At 38.8% G+C, this 24,870-nt stretch overlaps 1 long non-coding RNA gene across 3 annotated transcripts in view; it reads right to left on the minus strand.

The window, feature by feature from the left end:
* Positions 1 to 24,870, minus strand: part of LOC129430334 (uncharacterized) — a 113,840-nt gene that overhangs the window by 61,755 nt on the left and 27,215 nt on the right. For all 3 annotated transcript variants that reach the window (XR_012372959.1, XR_012372958.1, XR_012372960.1), the window contains exon 3: positions 1,455 to 1,607. This is a non-coding gene — a long non-coding RNA (uncharacterized lncRNA). The remainder of the gene's footprint in view (positions 1 to 1,454; positions 1,608 to 24,870) is intronic.

Here is a 24,870-nt window from a genome sequence, read left to right on the forward strand (position 1 = left end):
TGTGATAGGATCAAATATAATCCTCACTGCGCTGTTACATTTTACTCAGTAATTCAGAACAAACGATATTACCTCGCTTAGCAATGCTTTTAGGATGATGAACGAAGCCATGAATTATTTTCTGTATTAGCGGCCTATAAAACAGTTGCGTGTGGCTGAGTAGCAATAGATGTAAATGCCACGTGACTTTGTGACCCCTACGAGTACACTGTACAGAATGAAAAATATACTGGCTTCATTGTTAAAAAATTAAGGGATACAGACGCATCAAAAGATAAAGAAAGACTAGCTTTTTATTATACGTCCCACGATAAACATATTCAGTCGTTGAAAAATTGGGATGTTCACCCAAGGTGGCTGGTTTTTTGTATTGATTAGCCTCATTTCTATATACAGTAAACACACAGCAATATTAGGAAATGTTCCCCATTTACCCCAAGTGTCTTTACATATATGTAAATTAACTTTTAATCTAAAAAATGCTATTTTACTTTTTATGGTATCTTATTTTAAAGAATCTTTTTGCATAGATATTACTAACACTTTTTAAGCATCCCAAATAATTTTACTCTCAACACCTTATGTAATTTAATGTAAATATCTTATAAATATATTTGACACATGTAAATATCAAATTTACATGTGTCAAACAGACAATGATACATGTAATAAATTACAGAAAATAATATATTTTAACTTTTGATAAAATAATTTAATCTAAAAAAAATTACTTAAAAAATAAATAAATAACTGGTTCTAAACTTGTCTACATTTTAAGTACAAATTAAGCATACTAACTAAACCTCCACTACATGTTTCTCCAATGGCTGTTTCTGATGGGTGGTCCCCAAAATGGCTGGTTACCATTGAACAATAACAAAAGACGACATAGAGCTTCCAACACCCCTTTACATCCCACTACCACAGACACACAGAAGCACACTCGATAAAAACAACATTGTATCCGTTTCTTTTGCACCTACAACCTCAGCTGCTAAGAATGAAGAACTGAGATTAATTTGTTTGCTTGTCAACGGCACACGTAAAGGGAGGCAAGATAGAGGCGAGGTCTTCGGGCACCTTGCATGCATAACGCACGGGGCGTAGGCTACTCTCTAGCCCTCGTTTCTCCTACCATTTACGACTCCTGAGAACAGATGTTTGGGGACAGCTTACAGCCTCAGCGAAATTTCTGTGTACAAAGCAAACAGCAGCACTCAGCACTTCTGGCTGGTTAAGAAATCGTGCTCTCCGAAGGGGGAGGGGAGCCTGTAGGGCCCGGGTCTAAGAATCAGAACGAGGCAGAGAAACACAACGCTTACCAAGGTGAAACTGTGTCAAGGTTACTTTCAGGCCGTTTTGCATTAACATCTGTGAGGCGCAGAGGTGCCCGGTTGATGTGTGTGTGTGTGTGACGAAGCCTCTGTGCATTTCAGCGTCAGGCCCCAACTCACTTGACTGTTCGGGCTCTTCATCGGTTAGCATCACCGACAGGAGGCCTTTATGTGTGGTTACTGGGGAGCAGTTGTGACCTCTATGGTGTAGTGAGGTGGACTCTCAGGATTCTAGTTGCCCTTTGAAAAGTTGCCGACGACCATTACAGGAACCTAAAATGAAAAGATCAAGAGGATGTAGATTTTGCTGATGCTGATATTTGGGCATCTTGGGGTTACAAAAACATAACAAAAGAAATGAACACAAAGAAGTGCGACATTCTGCATCAAATAAAATTTTTATAGAGAGCAATGCATAGTAATATTTCAAAACAGATGTATTTTATTCAAATCATTCACCAAAACAAACCTTTATCTTTCATATCTTACATACTGCACAAACATATTAGAGGTGAAATTGTAAAATAATATGCAGATTTGACCTTTTTCGTTCACATGTTCTGTTAAACAAAAAAAGAATAAATGGCCACCGCAACGCTTATTTGTCTGAACTAAGCCAACCCCCCCACCACACACGCACGCACGCACACTCTCTTCCCCGCTGCCTTGGTGAGGTTGCCATAGTGACAGCTTCACAGACACACAAGGAGGAGAAAGAGGAGGTGGAGATGAGAGGAGCACAGAAAAGGGGAGAGGAGCATAGACAGGGCGTGATGGGAAGACACCGCGAATGTCTGTCTTTTTGACAAGCTATTGTCTTCCTCGAACACAAACCGAATCAAGTCGGTAGATGTTTGCACCTTCTACTCGCACTGTAAGCTGACGGATGTAACTTGTGTATCACAGCCATGCAACTGAGACTCATCAATTGTGTTAAGTTTGTAAATTAATTAAATGCTGTACAATGATAATGCACACATTAACTTAGCAAAATATTATTTGCATTATAAATGCACAGCATGCATGGGAAAAATCAAAAAACAACAGTGGGTTTAGAGACCCGCTTGTGACCTACAAATGCATTTGTAGGAAAAGCTATACTGCATAATAATGACGAATAATGCGTTTCTATTGGTCAGTGGGTGCATAGGGGAAAACCCCTGGTGCTCAATCAACCCACTGTTTTATTTTTCATCTCAACCGTCTTCCATCTTCCCTCCTCTCTCCCATTCATCCATCCCTCCACCGTTCCTCTCCTCCACGTCTCGATCTCCTCGCCATTTATCTTACCCTCCCTCTCTCTCCGTCCGATATCGAGGCGTGATCTCCAGCCCTTCAAAGGTCAAGTGATACAAGGTCATTGGCGGGTCAGACGAGCTGACTGGCTGACCTCCGCAAGGACTTCTGCCAGCAGCCAATCACGCGGCAGCGTCTCCCTCAGCAGCCTGCCTCCATCCCTGGCGGGCCCTCGGCGGCACGTCACGTGATCATTAACGGACCGAGGCATCGTGATGGAAATGATTAATGATGCTTTTAGTACCTGTTTAGAATGAAGCTGTCCACACTGCACTGTAATTACCCGCTCCCAGGCGGCAGCTGCCTAACATAATTGCTTTTTGTTTGTTGACCTGGTTTACCGGAGAGAAAGATGGCTTTAGGTAGGTGAAGTGTGAGTGTCTGAGCATGTTGGCATTTTAGAGTGGGTAAAGAAAGGTAATCGTGCGCCCAGATGACGGATTTCGCTTCGTCCTTACAAGGCCCAACTGACCCATCCGATCGTTTCGAGACGAGAGGAATTTTGTTTTATTTTGGAAAGTGCATTTGATCGTTCTTCATTTTTATGTGGCGTCCTGGTAACCGAGAGTTAAACATGAGATGTGCGAAACTGCAATAAAGTTTCTGAATCAACAGCTGTGATTGTAATAAGTAATTCGAAATAAACTAAAACACTGGTAAATGAAGCACTCCTTCCTCTCATTTCTGCACATTCGTCTTAAAACCAACCCATATTTCAGCAGAAAGCACTTAAACTGCTATATAGCTATAAACAGTACTTGCATTTGGTCACACATGAATCAAATGATGGTCTCCGAAGAATGTTCACATTTTCAGAGGCAGAACCACAGTGAGCCGTTTTAAGAATTTAAGTTGGGAATATGTAGATTAAGACCCGTAGTTTTTCCTTTTAATTATGACAGATATTACTATTTTGCAGCTATATAAAGGCAAAACCACACAATATATATAAATAAGGTAGCAAAATGATTTACATCATGCAACGACATTCAGAAATACATTATTTGTGCAGATGCAGTTGATATTTTCACTACTATACTCCATAGACTCAAAATTAAAGGGATATTCCACTTTCATAAAAAATGATATTTTACTTAACCCCATGCCAGCCAAGTTTATTTCCTTAACAGTTTACAGTTTAAATGCACTTTTAAAGGACTCTTAACGATCCAAACCGTTCCAACCTTTACAAGATCCATAAGGGTCTTATCTAACGAAACGTGTGGAGAAAGAGGACCTTTTCTGACGTGGTTGTATGTGAAATGATACTAATTAAATGGCTTTGTGTCAGTTCATTGTTTAAAGGGATACTTCACTTTTTTTTTGAAAATATGTATTTTTTTAGTTATATTTTTTGGCCAGGTTTTGCCTTTATTTAACTGTGAGTTTTAGGAGAAGACCGGAAAGTACAGGGATGAGAGAGGGGTAAGGAATCGGCAAATGACCACAAAAGTGCAGAAAGTGCGAAAGCACCACACGTCGGAGCGCTGCCCACTACACCATCGGCTCCGACGATTTTTACTGTTTTGGAATCCATTTAGCTGATCTCCAGGTCTAGCCGTACTACTTTTAGCATAGTTTAGCATAATCCATTAAATCTGATTAGACCATTAGCATCGCGCTCAAAAATAACCAAAGAGTTTAGATATTTTTCCTATTTAAAACTTGACCCTTCTGTAGTTACATTGTGTACTAAGAGCGACGGAAAAATCACTGTTGTGAGTGATAGAAGTATTTGAAATGAAAATTATTTCTTAATGTCTAGTGACATATCAGGGCCATTTTATGATTAATTGATATAAATTTCTTACTGTTCCTTTAATTTTCCGTCGGTCTTAGTACACGATGTAACTACAGAAGAGTCAAATGTTAAATAGGAAAAATATCGAAACTCTTTGTTCATATTTTAGCGCAATGCTAATGGTCTAATCAGATTCAATGGATAATGCTAAGCTATGCTAAAAGTGGTACCCCGAGACCCAGAGATCAGCTGAATGGATTCCAAAATGGTAAAAATCAAGTGTTTAACTCTAGGGGAGCTTGAAAATTAGCATATTTTCAAAAAAAGTGGAGTGTCCCTTTAAAATGGTCCGCAGTTAACTTATGTAACGCGTGACCATTTGACGTGATTACGTAATACGTAAGGTCGTGCTGGCGTGTCACATGGCTAGTGCAGAAGTTGTGGTTTAAGTGTCCTCTTTTGCGAGAATGATAATCGTTACGCTAGATTAGACCCTTATGTCTCAGTTGGGATCATTTAGAGCAGTGGTTCTCAAACTGGGGGGGCCGGGAGATGGTGCCAGGGGGGCCCCAGTTTTATGATATTTTATAAAATACATTATGTGTAATTAAACCTAAAAAAATAAGGCTACTAGCCAACAGCACTACTTTGTATAACTTAATATGTTTTGTTTAATTAAAATGTTAAATATTAGAACAGTTTTTTTGTCCTAAATTTTCTTTGGGGGGGGCCGCGAAGAAGTGCACCATGCACAAGGGGGGCCGCATGCGGAAAAAGTTTGAGAACCACTGGTTTAGAGCAGTGGTTCTCAAACTGGGTTTTTTTGACATTTTCTAAAATACATAAATTTATCATGAATTCTGTGTAATTAAACCTAAAAAAAAAAATAAAGCTACTGCCAACAGCACTACATTGTATAATTTAATATGTTTTGTTTAATTAAAATGTTACATTTAAGAACACATTTGTCATAAATTTTCTTTTTGGGGCCGCAAAGGAATGCACAGTACACAAGGGGGGCCGCACGTTGAAAAAGTTTGGGAACCACTGGTTTAAAGACCTTTGAAACTGGATTGAAACTGTAAACCATTAACTTAAGAAACTTAATTTCTTTTCAACCGAAGAAAGAAAGACATAAACATCTTTGATGACATGATGGTGAGTAAAATCAGGATTTTTTTTTATGAAAGTGGAGTAATGCTTTTACATAAAAACACATTCGCAAACCATTTTAACCGTTTTTGTGATAATAAAGATATAGCATGCAGTGATGAATTATGCACAATAAAGTCCAAGAAAGGGAAGCAAATAGAGTAAACTTTGATTTTATGTCGACTCCTGTACGGTTTCTCTAAAGCACCAAAGCTTATTTTCTAGAGTTGGCATTGCAGTGTTTGCAGCTCATATTTCATATTGATCCATAACTCATATTTTTAATGAGAAAGTGGCAATGAGAGTAAATTAACTGAGAGAAATCACATAGAAAATAAGTATTTTCCAAACAGGTATGACTCAATGTTCGGTCTCTGATCCATTTTCTCTCACCTTTCCAAAATATTACCAAGTATTATTAGAATCATAAATTCATACAAATAAATCACAACCATATATCATAAACATCGGCGTTTCTATCTCCCACAGGTCACTGCGCTCCACCGGATGCCTCCAGCACATACTGTAGTGTCAGATTTGTTTTTGAACATTTGCATCTGCTCTGCATAGCGCCGGTGATCCCTGACCGAAACGGTGACAACGAAATGGGGATAAACAAGCCACGGCTGACCTATGGGCTGGCACAGTCCGGCCCTTCATAAATTTGCAACTTTTTCGACCGGTTGCGTCAAACCCTTATTCTGTGCCAAGCTGCAGGGATGGAGGCAGTCTGCTATCAACCCTCTTCCGTGTGAGCAGCTTTCATCCTCCGGCGGGTTCTCACATAACTCAACCACAATGTCTTTCCCTCAGCCTCATAAATAACAACCCTATCGTCTGATAATGCCCACTTAATGCTTTGTCAATAAACCCCACAGTGCCATGGTTTCTCCCCTCTCTCTTTTGTACATAAATATAAACAGTACGCTCGGATTGATGTGACACTCGGGTCTCGCTCCGTCTAGGCTGGGAAGGGAGTCGCGCTGGGCTCGGAGAGGAAAACTAAGGACAGACAGAGATGAGGAGAGAACATGAGTACCAAACCACTGCAGGTGTTTGGTCGAGATAGCGGCCGAAGCGACGGGCGGGGAGCACCGCAGCTCTGACTGATCACCTGAAAGAAGCAGCTGCTAATGTATTAATTAATTAACCTATTGGTTTTTTTGGGTTCTCACAGCGGGGCTTATATGACACACTTGGATTATCGTCTTTTTAAAGCAGACTGTAGTGATGCTAAATTAGGTCTCAGCCACATACCCACCTGTCAAATAAATATATAAATGCAGTCTTTAAAGTAAGCAACTTCAAAGTCGAGTCGTATCTTCTATGAAGATGGAAACAGTGTGTGACGAAAGAAAAAAAGAACTATGAGATGTGGATGACTTAAATCTAGAGGTGGGGAGATGATATTTCAAAGCTGCTATATTTTACTATACGATAGCATCAATATTATCAAGCTTAAAATCTACATTTCTGCTTTTGCATGAACAATTTGTCTAAAAAATACAAAAGGATGACCAAAGCAAGTATGTGAGAAGGCACACTCAACCAACCTCATTCAACGATTCAACCAACTAACAAGCTATGAATCTAACAATAAGCAACGCATATGAAGGAGAAATAGCAAAGCAAAATATCCCAAGTTTTGAATCACTATATATTTAACCAGAGGTCTCCAACCTTTTTTGTAAAATAAAAAAGTTTTGTGTAAAAAAGTAGCCCTCCAGGTTGTTTTAGCCACTGTAGTACTACAGTGGCTAAACCAAGCTGGAGGGCTACTTTTTTACACAAAACTTTTTTATTTTACTTGTTAAAGGAAAACACCACTATTTTTCAATATTTTACCATGTTCTTACTTCAGCTTAGACAAATTAATACATGCCTATCTTTTTCAATCCGTGCACTTAATCTTTGTACAGCGCGTCATAAATGTGTTAGCATTTAGCCTAGCCCCATTCATTCCTTAGGATCCAAACAGGGATGAATTTAGAAGCCACCAAACACTTCCATGTTTTCCCTATTTAAAGACTGTTACAGGAGTAGTTACACGAGTAAGTATGGTTGACCAAATAAAACTTTTGTTTGGAGCCATAGGAACGAATGGGGCTAGGCTAAATGCTAACACATTTAAGAAACGCTGTGCAAAGATTAAAAAGTGCATTGAAAAAAAAGATAGGTATACATTAATTTGTCTGAGTTGAGGTAAGAACATAGTAAAATATTAAAAAGGTGGTGTTTTCCTATAAAGGCCTGGTTTTATTATTAAAGGAACAGTATGTAGGAAATGTATATCAATGAATCATAAAATGGCCCTGATATGTCACTAGACATTAAAAAATAATTTTCATTTCAAATACTTATATCACTGACAACAGTTGTCTGGCCAGAATATTCTCATTTAAAAAGTGGAGTTGCAGCCCTCAATTGATGTTTATGTTGTCATTTTGTGTATTGGCCACCAGTAGTGTGATTGCAGTACCAGTTTTAGCCACAAGTTTTGTAATTGCAATACCAGTTTTGGCCACAATCCTACATATTGTTCCTTTAATGCTTAGCTAAAGCCAGGACTAGGCCTTAGTTAAATTAAGACAAATCAAATCCACTAGCTTATTTTAAGATCTGTCAATGCAAGTTAATCTGAGTTGAAAAAGCTCAAACATGTGTCTTAAGGGCTCATTATAGTGTGCATAGGTTTTACAGCGTAGCCTCGATGCGTCAGTTTTAATATATAATTCTGTGTCGTCGTTTGCGTTGAATTGCAAGTACACATGCAAACCACTAGTAGGAAGTATCCACGCGTGTAACCCACAGTAGCAGTGCAACAACCAAAGAAGAAGCGGATGGGCCAGTAAACCCACAAACGAAAAAGAAGATGGAGCTTGTCGTGTATGATTTGGTAAATAGACAGCAACTTTTGTTTGAGTTAAATCCCTCCTCATCTTGGCCCATCTTTGTTTTTACGTCGCAAGCAGAAATGCCTGTGAAGAAATGGGTTGGTTTTACCTGACGGGAGAGGTTCTAGTGGATCAATCACAGAGCTTGCGCTCCGTGTAGAACGGATGCGTTGTTAAAATTTTGTCGAGGTGTGCATCAGGCTACTCAGAGCAATGGATAACCTATGGCGTAGCTACGGCGCATAACTATAAACTACACTTTACTCTAGGACTAGCCTTAAAGCCTTCTCTGCGAAACCTGGGGGATATGTTTTATGATAGTTTAAATCGTTAACATACATAAAAGAAGCGAGCTAACAAAAAAAATTAAAATTGAGGCTATTAATAGAATGTGCTTTGGAGGGCAACTCGCCGACTCTGTGCGAGCAACCTGGTATTAAACACTAGGGCTGTGTATCGGCAAGAATACAATATGCATCGCGATACATGGATTACTGTATGGTGTGGTGCTGTACATTGCAATACAGTAAACAAGCCGATAAATTGGGACATTTCTTATTTCGGGACTAGAATGGGATATAAGAGCTGTGACGATGCATCGTGTTTTCAATTAAAAATATCTTTCTGAAATCAATTATGAACTGCAAGGCTCCGATGCTGTGTTTCACGCACAGTGCGTGTACTACGGCTCTTTGATCAGTATCAATCTAAAACCACTATGAGTTTGAGTAGTTTATAACAGTGGTTCTCAAACTGGGGTCCAGGGCCCCCAGGGGGGCCGCGAGATGGTGCCAGGGGGCCTTAGTTTTATGACATTTTATAAAATACATTCATTTATCATGAATTCTGTGTAATTAAACCTGAAAAAATAAGGCTACTAACCAACAGCACTACTTTGTATAACTTAATATGTTTTGTTTAATTAAAATGTTAAATTTTAGAACAGTTTTTGTCATAAATTTTCTTTGGGGGGCCCGCAAAGGAATGCACCGTACACAAAGGGGGCCGCAAGTGGAAAAGGTTTGGGAACCACTGGTTTATAACACGTGTCAAACACAATCATTGAAAATATTCTTTATTATCATCATGAAAATACCTGAAACAATTTAAACAGCGATGTAAATATGCTTATAGACGTTTCCTGGAATGTGGCACAAATGGAGTTTCTGCATGAGAGCGCCCTCTGGCTTTTGGATGTGACAGCATGTCATCGTAATTCATTAAAATGCATTTATTAAGAAAATGCACATTTGCACGACTAATCGCCCCAGCCCTATAAGATATTATTTAAGGAAAGCTGTCATCAAGAACACAACACCATAAGCAAACCTTAGCAAGTACTTCCTGTCACTGTTGAAGTTAAGAAATAAGAAGATGAAAATGAAAACAACTGCCATGAATCTTGTATGGCTTAAAAAAACAAAAGAAAGAAAAATCTTAATTGCGTTGTTTTTTGTTTTCGAAATATCCGGATATGCACATGTCAATATTTACTTAAACCCCTATTAAACACAAATGCAATATTATCATATGATGACTGCAATATCAATATTTTATATCCCAGTTGGTTTCCTCGCCTACTCCACTTTGGGTTTAAGCTGCAATTTATGGCTTTACTGTGACCACACACTAAGATCACACACATAAATAAGAATGAATAACATGCTGGTTAAGGGGAGTGGCTGGTAATTAGGTAACATCAAAACATTGTGGATATTTCGTGTTTCCTGATATTGTCTGTGCTGGTTTGTAAATTGGGTTGAGAAAGAGATTTTGAGGTTAAGAGTCTCTCTTGGATTATAGGAGTGACCCCTGAATAAAGAACTTGGATCATATTAATCTCAAACACAGTTATCTTTCTAAGTGTTCTGGCTCTGTTCCTGAAGCCCTTGAGTAAATGTTTTGTCTACTGCAACAATGATCCAGACTTTCGTTTAAGTGGCGTAACGACAGATTGCAGATGGTGCGGGATCGACTGCCAAAACGACAAGTTAGAGCATTAAGCTTACGTGGTATTATAGCAGCTGAAATGTGAACATGAATGGACACTAATGCTGTGAGGACCAAGCTAAAACACATTTCCATTATTCCAAAATGAAACCAAACAAAACTAAAAAAAGACCACAAATTCATTTTAGCTTTAATACACCGTACAGAATAAAATTACTTTTAGTGAAAAAACTAAAGCTGCCATATAATGAAAACTAAACTAACCTAAAGGGTAATTTAAACGTTAAAAAAAACTTCAACGCTATACTATCCTAATGTGGCAAAAAAGTGAACCAGTTGGCAAGGCACAGAGGGCGAGCAGAACATCTCAATGTTCTCTGGAGCAAAGAAACAGAACCAGATGCCTCCTTCAGTAATGGAGACACAGTCTTCCCAAAATTAGGAGAGACGTTAACTGGGGTATCAATAAATAAAGCACTAATTAGAAAAAAGCAACAGCCTCTCCGTGGGTTCGGCGGCGCACGAGGAGAGAATGTGAACAGCAGCATCCTCCGCCTTCATCTGCCGTCATGGCAACATGTCACAGAGGGGCCGGTCTAGCGTCGGCTCATCCAATCACGTTCTCTCCCTACGCCCTGTGACTGCGCAGTGAACCCACCGGCTGGCCCGTTCCGCACATCACCCGCGTGTGCGGATGTCTGCGCGTCCGCGTGCATGAGTATGCACAGCCGCTGGGCTTTGAGACTTCACAATGATTAATACCGGTAGGGGGTCTTCCCCTCCCTATCGGCTGTAGAAAATGGAGGGGAAGGAAAGCAATGAAAGAGTCAGAGAGGAAGAAAAAGAAGACAACTTTAAGAGAGAAAGGTGAGAGGAAGAGAGAAAGTGACCAGCAGGGGGATCGGTGCTAGACGAGCCACTGTGACGGGGCTCTTGCATCCCTGACCGATCCCCAACCTTCCCTATCTCTCTTTTTTCTCTCCCTGGAGGATAATAAAGACGGATGACACCGATGCTGTGCCATCCGGCACTACAGCCCTTGACTGCAGAGCCATTTGCACCATCATTTATCGCTCTCCTCCGAACCCAGCCCCCCCATGCCCCCCGCTCTAATTCTGCTTTAATAACCAGCCCCCCCATTCATCACGGTATTGACGTCTCTGACAGACAGTGCAGTATACACTAACTCCCTGCCCTCTACTCACACACCAGTGAGGTCGTGCCGAGTTCACCTAGTCAATAATCGCACAGGCTGCGCGCTGCTGTCACCTTGGTGACGCCGAGGGCCATATAGAGACGTATGATGCTGGAGCGTGAGTGTCTCAACGCTACGCCAACACACATTAGCATTATCACAGCCGCCAGGATCGGTCTGCAACAGAGATGCGATTTGAATGCCAATTGTCAGGCTGGAACCGAACGGCTGTGTGCGAGTGGGATGATGGGACAATAGAGATACTGCTAGGAGATGAACTTGCTGTTCCTTTTACACTCATTTAACCTTGCCTGGCATCAAATGTTATTGCAATTATAATCATTTCGAAATATTTTCATTTCCTTTCGTCAAACTAGTCAATTCTCCGCTAAACAGTGTGGCACAGGTAGCCCCTCCCAAAACTCACACTATTGGTTGAACCTTCAAACAACAGCGCAATGGTGCTTTAAAGTAATTTACACTATTTGGTAATTTATTAACATTAACATCTATTCATTTATCAGATGCTTTTATCCAAAGTTAATTATGAAACAGAAAAACGCAAGAACACTTTAAATACGTTTTTAAAGCGCAACTAAACCCCTGGTCAGAGCCTGACGCCACCCACTGGCAATATTTGAAAAATGCAAGAAAAGTGGGCAGACCCCAACCGAAATAGAGGGAACGAACTGAGCTCGTACCAAGTGTATGGTGAGATCGTAACAAGGGCGTGGTGAGCTTAAACCTGCTTACATCACGCGGTACCGCAACATCCAATAGGAAAATTTACCTGCAGTAGCCACCGTTCAACCTGAAGAGGGCAGCACTCACGCTTTTACACCATATATTGTAGCATTGAAACACTTTATACCCAAATGTCAAAAAAGTTACTTGAATCAAATAACAGCACTAATAAAGCCCCTTTCTTACAGATCATTAACTAAAAAAAGTTGGTTTAGGGTTTACTCTTTAAAGAACTTTAAATATAGCAATATGTTCTTTGTCATGGAAAAAGGTTTGACAGAAAGGAATGTTAAAAAAGTAATGGTTCTTTTAGGAACCTCTGATTGAATGGCCCTTTGGGAATCCAAAAATGGTTCTATGGCGCCACCGCAAAGAACCGTTTTGGGGCCCTTACTTTTTCAGTAATTTTTAAGGAGTACACAACAGGCTTTTCACCCATGAAATAGTTAACAGAATCCTGTGTTATCTGTTTCACACTGTTCATACTTCTGTTCAATCACAGGTTAGGAGATTACCCTGGGTATTCATAATCTGACTTTTCACTATACTTTTACATGGACACCTTTTGTCTCAATCAGTATGATATCATTCTGATTGATAAATCCTATCATAGCATTTACATGAACACTTAATAATTGAATCGGATTGATGTGCATGTAATATGGCCACCAGATTGAGTCCGAAGTCCCAAGTTTTCCCGTTACTGTATTGCTCCACCGGCACTGCGCAGAGTCGTGTGAACTTGAACACACGTATTTGTGGATCAGAGTATAAATCTTTTAAAACTTCCTTCAACAACACATGCTCATTTTTTTGCGTCATATGACATTACCCCAATTCATACACATGCGCAGAGCGTCCCAGTTTCAGTTATCCATCAAATCACGTGTCCTTTTGAGCAGATTACAACTACCCCTCTCAAACCAATTAGATTTTTAATTCTAATTTATTTGAATTAAGGTGTTTACATGGAACATTTTCATTCGGATAGAACATTTAAACTGATTACAATAAAGCCATCTCAAACTAAGTGAATTAAAATAGCACACTAGCGCTTAAAATAACTGATATTCTTGTGCTTAAGCATACAGTAAGTGACAAAACAGGTCGGCATGCAAATCTTGCGACTTAATATTCAGGAGATTTCATCACCTTTGACCACAAATGGCAAAATGCCCGTTTACACAGTGTGCAGAGTTTTTGTGACTATATACACAGATTGTGATATGAGTTACGTGCTCTTCAGTTTCTGATTGGCTGTGTCTTGAGAAGCACAGTTTGATATCATTCTAATCCACTTTGTTCCATCACAATGCTCAGTTAACTCTGCAAAAGCGGCTGCTGGGTTAATTGTAGGGATAACCACGCTTCTAAATTATAAAGATGAAAGGCTCCTTAACCCGGCATTAAAAGCGGGGTTTAGAATTAATATAATCCAGGCTTAAAGGGACACTCCACTTTTTTTTGAAAATATGCTAATTTCCCAGCTCTCCTAGAGTTAAACACTTGTTTTTTACCATTTTGGAATCCATTCACCCGATCTCCGGGTCTGGCGGTACCACTTTTAGCATAGCTTAGCATAATCCATTGAATCTGATTAGACCATTAGCATCGCGCTCAAAAATTACCAGAGTTTCGATATTTTTCCTATTTAAAACTTGACATTTTCTGTAGTTACATTTTGTACTAAGACCGGCAAAAATACCGTACCATGGCTGCAGCAGGTTCAATGATATTACGCAGCGCCTGAAAATAGTCCCCCTGGTAACTTCATTTTTGAGTTCGATGCAAATGGTCTAATCAGATTCAATGGATTACGCTAAGCTATGCTAAAAGTGGTACCGCCAGACCCGGAGATCGGCTAAATGGATTTCAAAACAGTAAAAATCTAATGTTTACCTCTAGGAGACCTGGAAAATGAACCTATTTTCAAAAAAGTGAAGTGTCCCTTTAAATGCAGTGTGAAAAGCCACAAATTAAAAACAAAAAAAAGACAAAAAACGAATTTGTTTGGTTTTTTAGGCACAACATTCACATATACAAATAGTTGATTTATAGTATTCTCTGCACATTAAACATTGATAGCAATATTTCAACTATGAGTAATGACCGTTTTCACCTTTTTGATATGATTCCACATAGCCGCCACCCACCTGATCACCGTATTTTCTAAGCATGCTCTCCTCTCATTGTTTTTAGCTCTTTGTGTCTTAAAATGAGTCTCCTTGTCATCAGCTGGCAGCACAGCTTGCTCGCAGGCCCAATTTTTGTCTTCATTCCATTTTGACAATGACATTTATGTTAATTTGTTCCATGGCACAGCCAGGCATCTGGAGAGGCCAATCCCACTCGCTTTCACACTTTCTTTTCATTTTGACCAATGCAAATGAATGAGCCACGATCACTGGACCTTAGATAAACAGATTGATTTGATGGGAGGGAAATGAGACTCAGTCGTAACTCTAATTTATACTAAAAAGACAACCAAACTTTATACCCCAGCCAGAATCCTTAAAGGTGCAGTGTGTAATTTTTAGAATGATCTCTTGACAGAAATGCAAAATAATATACAAAACTATATTATCAGGGTTGTATAAAGACCTTTTTATAATGAACCGTTATGTTTCTATTACCTTAGAATGAGACGTTTTATCTACATACACAGATGTACGTGGGAGTCGCCATTTTGTGCCGGCATGTTTCTACAGAAGCCCTTAATGGACAAATTTTTTTTACTAAATTGTCTCCGTCAATTACATGTTTTTCCAGTGGCGGGTACCATAGCTTCTTTATGCGTTTCAAAATGAGGGGTCTGAGCCGTTGGTTCGCAATTCGCAACCTCACCACTAGATGGCGCTTAAATTTACACACTGCACCTTTAAGCGAAATTAAAATACATGCGTATAGTTTGTGTTGCATCATTTAAGATTAGTTTGTCGAGTCTTGTGCAAGTGTAAATGAACAATGTAGCTTACAAACCACACCCACGATTCGTTTTAACCAACGATGCTACAAAATTAGACGAGCATAGTTCCAAGGTCGGAAAAGTCGAGAACGAATTATCACCTTCACCTAAACAAAAACGGAAGTGTATTTCATCGGCAAACTTAAAGATAATTGTGCAACTTGTGTGAATTTACCTTTCTGCAGTGAAACTTTTTTTTAGATTTTAAATTTCACTCAGGTGGGCCACACACCTCACGCAACTTGTGCCAAAAAATTAAGGTAGGGACAACTGCTAAACAAGGCAGCTTATTAAATGAGCTAACTTCAAATGACTAAAACATACATCTGATGTCTTGGCGTTACTAAACGGTTGCTATTGTTTACTTCTGTATTCACAGAATGTGTCTGTCACTCCCAGAACTTCATGCACGTTGCATTTATTACTGTGCGCTGTTTAATTCCAGAGGGAAAGACAGTACAGGAGAAAGTTAAAGCCCTGCAGTCCTTGTCTTTGTAGAGAAAGCTCTGGTGCTTGCACAAAGGTCCCTGGATCGCACGCACCTATAACACCAAGATCCTCACCACCTCTCCATCTATCTCAGAGATACACACTCTATGCATTCAGCATTCCCACAATCTCGTTTTGTAACCCATACACCTGATCCCACGGGCCCTGAGAGTGATACTGGCCGCAGCACCCAGGTTCTCCAGAGACACGCGGCACGCTGCCTTGTCCCTCTTCACCTTTCCGACAACGGCAGCCGCGGGCGTGTGCCAGGGGGCTCTAATCCGCCGCCCAGGCCCCATCGGCAAGGATCATTGAGTTAATTAATAACGTGGCACAGAGAGGGATGGGAGTCATTAAGGAGCCGCGGCTGTGCTCTCCTCTCGCTGCCGAGTACGCGAGGGATGCTGGAATAAGGGGGAGGGGGACTGCAGATGCAGGGTCTCGCTTGCCCGCACAACCCTCCCAGACATAATTCACTACAATGAAGTTTATCAGTGGGAAAAAGCCTCGCACAAACACGAGATGCAACCGGGCGGCCAGAGCCAGACTAAATAAGTGCGCGCTGAGACTCAGAGGAAATGAGAGTGAGTCTTTTTGACTTCCTGTCCTCATTAGCAAACAGTGAGGATTTGTTTGGAGTGGTCTCATTAAACAGCAGAAATGTTAAACCCTCGCAGGAAGGGCAACTAGCAGGAGCGTCGCAGAACATTTTAATGCAATCAAATGACACAGTGAAAGGCTGCCGGCAATGTATGGTACTTTATTCAATCCTACATCATACAGCTGGAGTCTGTCTGTACTGGAAGCATCAAAACTGCGATGTCCTCTAAACGTTCACTAACACGGACCAATCGCTTGTAAGCTTAATGGATGTTTGATGAGTTAGCATCAGTGAAAAGTATGAAGTGCTACACTGTGAAAAAAAAACTATTTTAAAAGGTCCATTTGGTTGCAGATGTGCATAGATTTGGTACATATATGTACCTTTGAGGTACTACTATGTACTCGTATTTACTTTTGAGGTACTAATATGAACTCTTTAGGAGGATGCAAAGCTGTGGGTTCTGAAAGGGTACCACCCCAGTCACAGCTATGGATTCTACCTTAAATATATTATAAAATTTATTTATTATTAGTAATATGTGTTGTTAAGGACTTCATTTGGACAACTTTAAAAGGTGATTTACTCAATATTTAGATTTTTTCATCCTCAGATTCAAGATTTCCAAATAGGAAAATCTGCCAAATACTGGGTCTCATTCACTAATAATTGCGTAAGTTTTTCGTATTTATATTGAATTTCTCACAAAAACTTTCCGCCTAATCTACAACACGTGCGTACGCACATGAATTTGTTCTTATACTTGTTCTTACGCTAGTGAATTTGGAGTGTTCTACATGAGAGGCCGCATGCACCAGGTTGGTAATTTGCATAAAACACACCCATTCTAGCTCCATATAAGGGCTTTCCGAAGCGCTGGTCCACAGAAAATGTTAGAGAAGTTAGGTATAGAAGCAAAAGAGCTTGAAAAGAAATTCATTATCATATTTATTATCAGTAAAATTATTTTTTGCTTAGCATTTTTATTTGGCAGGTTTTGCTGTCGCTGGAGGAAGTTGAATTGGATGCATTTACAAATATGACTTTGAATTAATTTGGCATCTGTATCTAAAATAAAACATATATAATATAGATCATGTATAATAATAAATAATACATAAAATATTTAAGCAATATCGCTCGAGTAGGAGTGTGATATAGCTCTATATAGCTCTATATAGGTTTTGCTGTCGCTGGAGGAAGTTGAATTGGATGCATTTACAAATATGACTTTGAATTAATTTGGCATCTGTATCTAAAATAAAACATATATAATATAGATCATGTATAATAATAAATAATACATAAAATATTTAAGCAATATCGCTCGAGTAGGAGTATGATATAGAGCTATATCACACGACTCCGAGAGCGATATTGCTTTTATACAACAGTTCGACGGCACACGTTTGAAAAATGAAAACTAGAAAACAACAACGGAGTTATTTTAAAAGCCTCTTTGTTTGAGAACTACTTCTTCCGCCACGGATTTGAGGGCGGCCAGAAAGACAGGTAACACTTTCGGCTGCTTTGAAGCTCATAACAACTCAATGGACGGAAAAGCCGTTACTTTATATTACCGTTTCTTGGTCACAAAGTGTAGTTTTAAGATTACTTCAGTCAAGAATGTATATGTATTATATTTAAATCTGCAGTCGATTAGTAAAGATAGCACCTGTTTGAACGTTTGCTTAGTGAGATTCGGTACGAATGAGAACCAAAGCATGAGCGGACATCAGTGTTCACTCGCCCCGCTGACCACCGCCCTCTCTGGGCTACATCTCTGACGGAGATACCCTGGCTCTCATGTTGGCCTTGTTTGTTTATGATCGTCAAAATGAGATCAAATCAGCAGTATTTGGTGTCATGATCAAACTATTACTTGTTTTTTAATTCATATTTAGTGTCTTTTGTGTTGTTATTGTTTTGGCGCGAGGTAAAAGTTAATAAAACTATACTTGTATAACGTTACTATTGCTTTCTCATTTATTCTTAACGTGATACGAGCACTCGATTATTATTATTAAACTTTGTTCTTGTCAGTACTATATAAAACGTTTTTTTATAAGTGTCAGAGAGATGTTTTTGCATGCTGCTTATAAATATACCAGTGGCGATATCTCATAACATGTTTTAATAGTCACGTCACGATAAAGTAAATGATCAATGTCCACATTTAAAAGCTGCGGTGCTTACCTGCAGTTCCACAGTGTTTTCGCGTTCTGATAAGAAATATAGCTCCAGAAAAAAAACGAGTGTTTATATTCCTCTTTCCAAGTGTTAATCGTCCACACGATGTGACAAGACATTTCTCCCATTAACTGTAACGTAACATCCAAGAGCGCTGATCTTTGACGGAATAACTTCCGATTGGGGATTCACTGACTGATTTATGATCTAGTAAACTAATGAGACAAACGGAGAGTGATTCAAAGCAGCGCGTCTGTGTTTTTCCATTCAGAGATGAGCCTGCTTAGGACCTCCATTCACTAGGTGGCGGAATGATACGAAAGGTGAAGCGGTTACAGTGCCGATATCAGCACAATATCGCATAGGTCTTAGCCAATCAGATTCGAGAACCAGAAAGAACTGTTGTATAATATAATATAAAATATAATTATGAATTTTATATCAACATTATTATAAGCATATATAGCGTATGTGATTATTGCATACAAGTGTTTTTGAGGTTTTCTTGAATTTTTGTGTACATTTAGAAGAAATTTTGATACGAACGTTTTTGTTGAATCAGGATATGTTTGTGAAAACATCCCTATGCACATTTCACACACATATTTGTGTGTGCGTACGCATGCTTACTGAATGAGACACATTGTCCTATCCGAAGAAACCATTTATTCACCTTTCAGATAATGTATAAATCTTAATTTCAAAGAATTGACCCTTATGACTGGTTTTGTGGCCCAGGGTCACATTTTGTCGGATAGTGTATGTAAATTTTATTTTGTATTAAAAATCAATAGTTATAAACGTTTTACTTTAATTTATACTCTTAAGGTTTTGTTTTAAAATATGTGACCCTGTCTGTGAAAACCAGAGAGATCCTTTTTTTTAAAATAGGCAAATTTTCTAGCTCCCCTAGAGTTAAACATTTGATTTTTACCATTTTGGAATCCATTCAGCTGATCTCCGGGTCTGGCGCTACCACTTTTAGCATAGCTTAGCACAATGCATTGAATCTGATTGGACCATTAGCGTCGCCTCAAAAATGACCAAACAGTTTCAATATTTTTCCTATTTAAAACTTGACTCTTCTGTAGTTACATCATGTACTAAGACTGACAGAAAATTAAAAATTTTGATTTTCTAGGCAGATATGGCTAGGAACTATACTCTCATTCTGGCATAATAATCAAAGACTTTGCTGCCGTAACATGGCTGCAGCAGGTGCAATGATATTACACAGTGCCCGAAAATAGTCCCCTGCTATTAAAAGTTACCAAGGGGACTATTTCATGCGCTGCGTAATATCATTGCGCCTGCTGCAGTCATAGTACAGTAGCAAAGTCCTTGATTATTACGCCGAAAATGAGCCTAGTGGAGTGTCCCTTTAATAGCCTTATTATCAGATTAGAAGAATTAAAGTAGTCATAGCTATGGCTTTCTAAACATTGATTTAAATCTTTGATATGACTTTAGTCAAGGTTACATTTTTCACTGAAGAATGATTTTATGTAGAACACAGCAAAAAAAAAAAATTCACAGAATGGGTCACACACTATTAGAAACAAAATAGGATTTAAATTAACAGGTCAGACATCAGAAAAAATCACGAGCTGGGTTTGATTTAATGGTTAGTCCCTCCCAGAGGATTCTGATTGACGATTGGCTCTTTTTACTGGGAGGCCAGACTAGAGCTGCCATTGTGACCATTGCAATCTCCCTCATTCATATCAATACCAGTGACGCATCCTGTTAATAATAAATATCTTTAGTGATATTGAAGAAAAATATGATATGCAATAACTTGCTAAATAATGCAATATGATAGAATACAATAATGCTTTATGTTGTAAAATCAATGTTAATTCAATTCAATTTTATTTATATATCCTTTGTTAGCAATATTGAAAATTATGTAACCAACATACAGTACGTTTCACATCCTTGTAATCATCGGTCACACACCCAAGCGCACAAATGCACTTACACACACACGAGCAGTAACATCCGAGTGCCAGTCTCTGTTTTACTACACACAACTTTGGGATTTAAAGGAATAGTCTACTCATTTTCAATATTAAAATATGTTATTACCTTAACTAAGAATTGTTGATACATCCCTCTATCATCTGTGTGCGTGCACGTGAGCGCTGGAGCGCGCTGCGATGCTTCGATGGCGTTTGGCTTGGCCCCATTCATTCAGTGGTGCCATTTAGGGGTGAGGTTGGAAGTGGCCAGGCACATCAGCGTTTTTCCTATTTGGGACGAGTGGTTGTACGAGCAAGTTTGGTGGTACAAAATAAAACGTAGCACTTTTCTAAGCGGATTTAAAAGAGGAACTATATTTTATGGCGTAATAGCACTTTTGGGAGTACTTCGACTCGCCTGAAAAGTCCGCTCCCCTTCTCCCTCTCATAATGGGAGAGGGAGGGTGTTACTGCGCCGAGTCAAAGTACTCCCAAAAGTGCTATTACGCCATAAAATATAGTTCCTCTTTTAAATCCGCTTAGAAAAGCCCTACGTTTTATTTTGTACCACCAAACTTGCTCGTATAACTACTCGTCTTAAATAGGAAAAACGTTGATGTGTTTGGTCGCTTCTAACTTTATCTCTAAATGGTACCATTGAATGAATGGGGCTAAGCTAAATCCTATCGAAGCGTCGCAGCGCGCTCCAGCGCTTACGTGCACGCACACAGATGATAGAGGGATGTATCAACAATTCTTAGCTAAGGTAATAACATATTTTAATATTGAAAATGAGTAGACTTATCCTTTAAGCTACTGCAAACCACTGCGCTATGCATTTGCGACATTTCAGCAAATGTTTATATTGTGTTGCTCTAATAAAAAGTATACATTTTATCAGTGTGTTCCCAGAGAATTGAACCAAGAAGGTTTCGTGCTGCTTACAACATGAGCTACAGGAACGCTATAATATTAATAAAAGGACAAAAATAAGTAACATAGCCTGCTAAAGACAAACCAACCAACCAAATGGCAAAGATATCAAAAGATACAGCGATCACAAACAGTAACAGCTATAAATAGGACAAGCACTGATAGACATAGACTTCCTTCATAGCAGAGATTTCAGGTCACATTTGTCACCACTGTAGCCACAAAACTCTGCAAATTCTGCAAAGGTTTTCTACTTCCATTATTAAGCTCTGCAATATGGCACGGGTTTCCCTGAACCTTCCTTAGCCGCCTTTTAATCCAGTCCCAGCACACCAGACAGAACAAGCACTTAGTGCTCCAGACAGCCCAATAGCTCAGCTTCTCCTAATGAAAGGAAGCAGCAGGAAGAATTAGTTGTGTAAACAAACGTATCAGAGAGGAAAGACCAGGATCCACTATCATTCCCCTGACGTCATGCCCACTAACAGGCTTGAATGGAGGTAATTGGGGAAGCTGGAAGCTGAGACAAAATCAATTGAAACTCAGGCACACTCGCAGGGAGATTACTCACCAGTTCACAATATCACTCTGGGGATTCAAAGACTGCCAGGAATGTAATGCAGGTCTATACACCAGGACTGCAGAACAGTATACTGGGACTGCGAGACAGGATTGCGGGAAGCGATTATAAAACGAAATTGGGAATAGGGTTAATAGGGAATCGGTAAAGGGGAACTTACGTATTTGTCATTTACATAATAATTTAACTTTTATTCAAAGCAACTCTTTGTTACAGACGTAATTGCCCCAGAGCAACGGAAGGTCGTAAAGTGTTTTACTAAGGGCACAATGTTTGTTTGCCCCTCGCTGGGTCAGAAACCAATATCCTTTCAGTTACCAGCCCACCACGCATCATAAATTTTCAGGGTTTTTTAAGTTGTAGAGAAAAGTGTGCAGCAAATGCAGAAATCAGGGTTGCACGGTATTTAAGAAAACTTGTGACTTGCTAAATAATGTGATATACAATAAGCAACATGATAATGCTTTAAGTTTTAAATTGAATCTAATTAAAATAAAATATATTTTACTGCACCAGCGTTGGTTCAAAAGGAAAAATCCAACCTGTTGGATATTAATTTTAAAGGATTAGTCCATTTTCTTAAAAGAAAAATCCAGATAATTTACTCACAACCATGTCATCCAAAATGTTGATGTCTTTCTTTGTTCAGTCGAGAAGAAATTATGTTTTTTGAGGAAAACATTGCAAGATTTTTCTAATTTTAATGGACTTTAATAGAGCCCAACATTTAATACTTAACTCAACACTTAACAGTGTTTTTCAACGGAGTTTCAAAGGACTATAAACGATCCCAAACGAGTCATAAGGGTCTTATCTAGCAAAACGATTGTAATTTTTGACAAGAAAAATAACAAATATACACTTTTAAAGCACAACTTCTCGTCATGTAGATTCGGTCGTGATGTGCCAGCGTGACCCGACGCAATACGTCATGACGTCAAGAGGTCACAGAGGACGAACGCGAAACTCCGCCCCAGTGTTTACAAGTGTGTTGAAAGAGGACCGTTCCTACGTTGTTGTATGTCAACTGATACTAATTAATGGCTTTGTGGCAATTTATTGTTTAAAATGATCCGCAAATGTGCGTTTTATATATGTAACACGTGACCTCCCTACGTCACTACGCATTTACATTAGGTCGCGCGTCTATTAAAGTCCATTAAAATGAGAAAAATCCTGCAATGTTTTCCTCAAAAAATATCATTTCTTCTGGACTGAACAAAGAAAGACATCAACATTTTTGATGACATGGTGGTGAGTAAATTATCTGGATTTTTCTTTTAAGAAAATGGAATATTCCTTTAAGTGCACCTATTTCATTGCTAAAAAACAATGTCATTTTGTGTATTTGGTATAATACAATGTGTTTGCGTGGTTTATGGTTAAAAAACACATTATTTTCCACGTACCGTACATTTTTGTAACTCAAGATTTTACTCTCTTCCTGAAACGCATGGATTTGAAAAGCTCTTGTCCCTGATTGGCCAGCTAATCTGTATGTTGTGATTAGCCTGAATACCTTTGACGTCAGCAGAAAACGTGACGCCCCTTACCATGTTTGAAAGACTCGGTTTGCTAACAGGAGTTACAGAACTTACAGGAGTCCAACGTGGGAGGAATTATGATAATGTCGGTCTTGTCTACATCACCAATACCAGGAAGTAAACTGTAGGCTACAATCTGTGTGTTTGTTGTAGTCCAAGAAAAGAGATTTACGTTGGAGACGATAACACGTGTCATCGTTTACTTTAGGTATGTACCTGTTGCATATCGTTAACATGTACTTATACACACTTACACACCAAAGGAAATGTAAAAACGTGAATTGGAAAATAGGTGCACTTTAATTAAACCAATGCTGGGTTTTTTAACCCACTGTTGTTTCAAATATAAACATTTTCTGGATTAATTTATCCCAGCAGTTGAGTTTGTTCCTATCTGAAAATAACCCAGCATTTTTTTGTGAATACATTACTTTGTAAATATTGAAATCATTCAGTTATTGCAAACATTACAATATGCAAAATGTATGAATGCAAAAGTGCTTGATAAGGAACAAATTACTATTATCGCAAATGCTGAGATTTGCTTCGATATACATAAACCATAAAACTTTAATTATTATACTTTTGTGTGCAACTTGTCCTCTGTTATTTGTATCTCATATCACACAGTTTATTATGGACAGGTGTGCTTTTATTTTCTAACTGCACTGAAGAAGGAACCTGAGAAGTATCTAGTGACCAAAATAGTACAGAAAACTGGAGGTGAGCCAATAAGCAGCCACCTAACAAGGTGCTAAAACACCAAAAATACTTCAGTCAGTGCATAGCAATACTCTGGCAACCACCCAAAAGAATCCAGCAGTATTTTGGCGAGTTTGGACTGGCAAGCACCATTTCACGTTTACTTCATAAAACATAAAAATGTTGTTATTGCTGCTGTAATTGCAAATAATAAAATCCATTATTTCTCCCTTACACTGCAGATCAGTGATAAACAAAACAGCCCTCAAGAAAAATTAACTGTGGTTTTACAAGAGTAAAAATGTAGTTACCGTGGTTTTATTATAGCCAAGTGCTTTTATGGCAAACTGATTACCATCTGTACTACTATAGTTTTATCACAAATATCATGTTTTACTATGATTACTGTAGTGAGACGTAGATTTGCGGTTACTATGATTTTACTACAAATTGTAGGGTTAAACTTACTGTAAGTGCTGTCAAAAGATTACACACACAAAATAAAAGTTTGTTTTTGCATATGTCTGTGATTGTGTGTAATTATTTTCTATATATAAACACACATGCATGTATGCATTTAAAATATATATATATATATA

The sequence above is a fragment of the Misgurnus anguillicaudatus genome, chromosome 13, assembly GCF_027580225.2.
Source record: "Misgurnus anguillicaudatus chromosome 13, ASM2758022v2, whole genome shotgun sequence".
Lineage (NCBI taxonomy): Eukaryota > Metazoa > Chordata > Actinopteri > Cypriniformes > Cobitidae > Misgurnus > Misgurnus anguillicaudatus.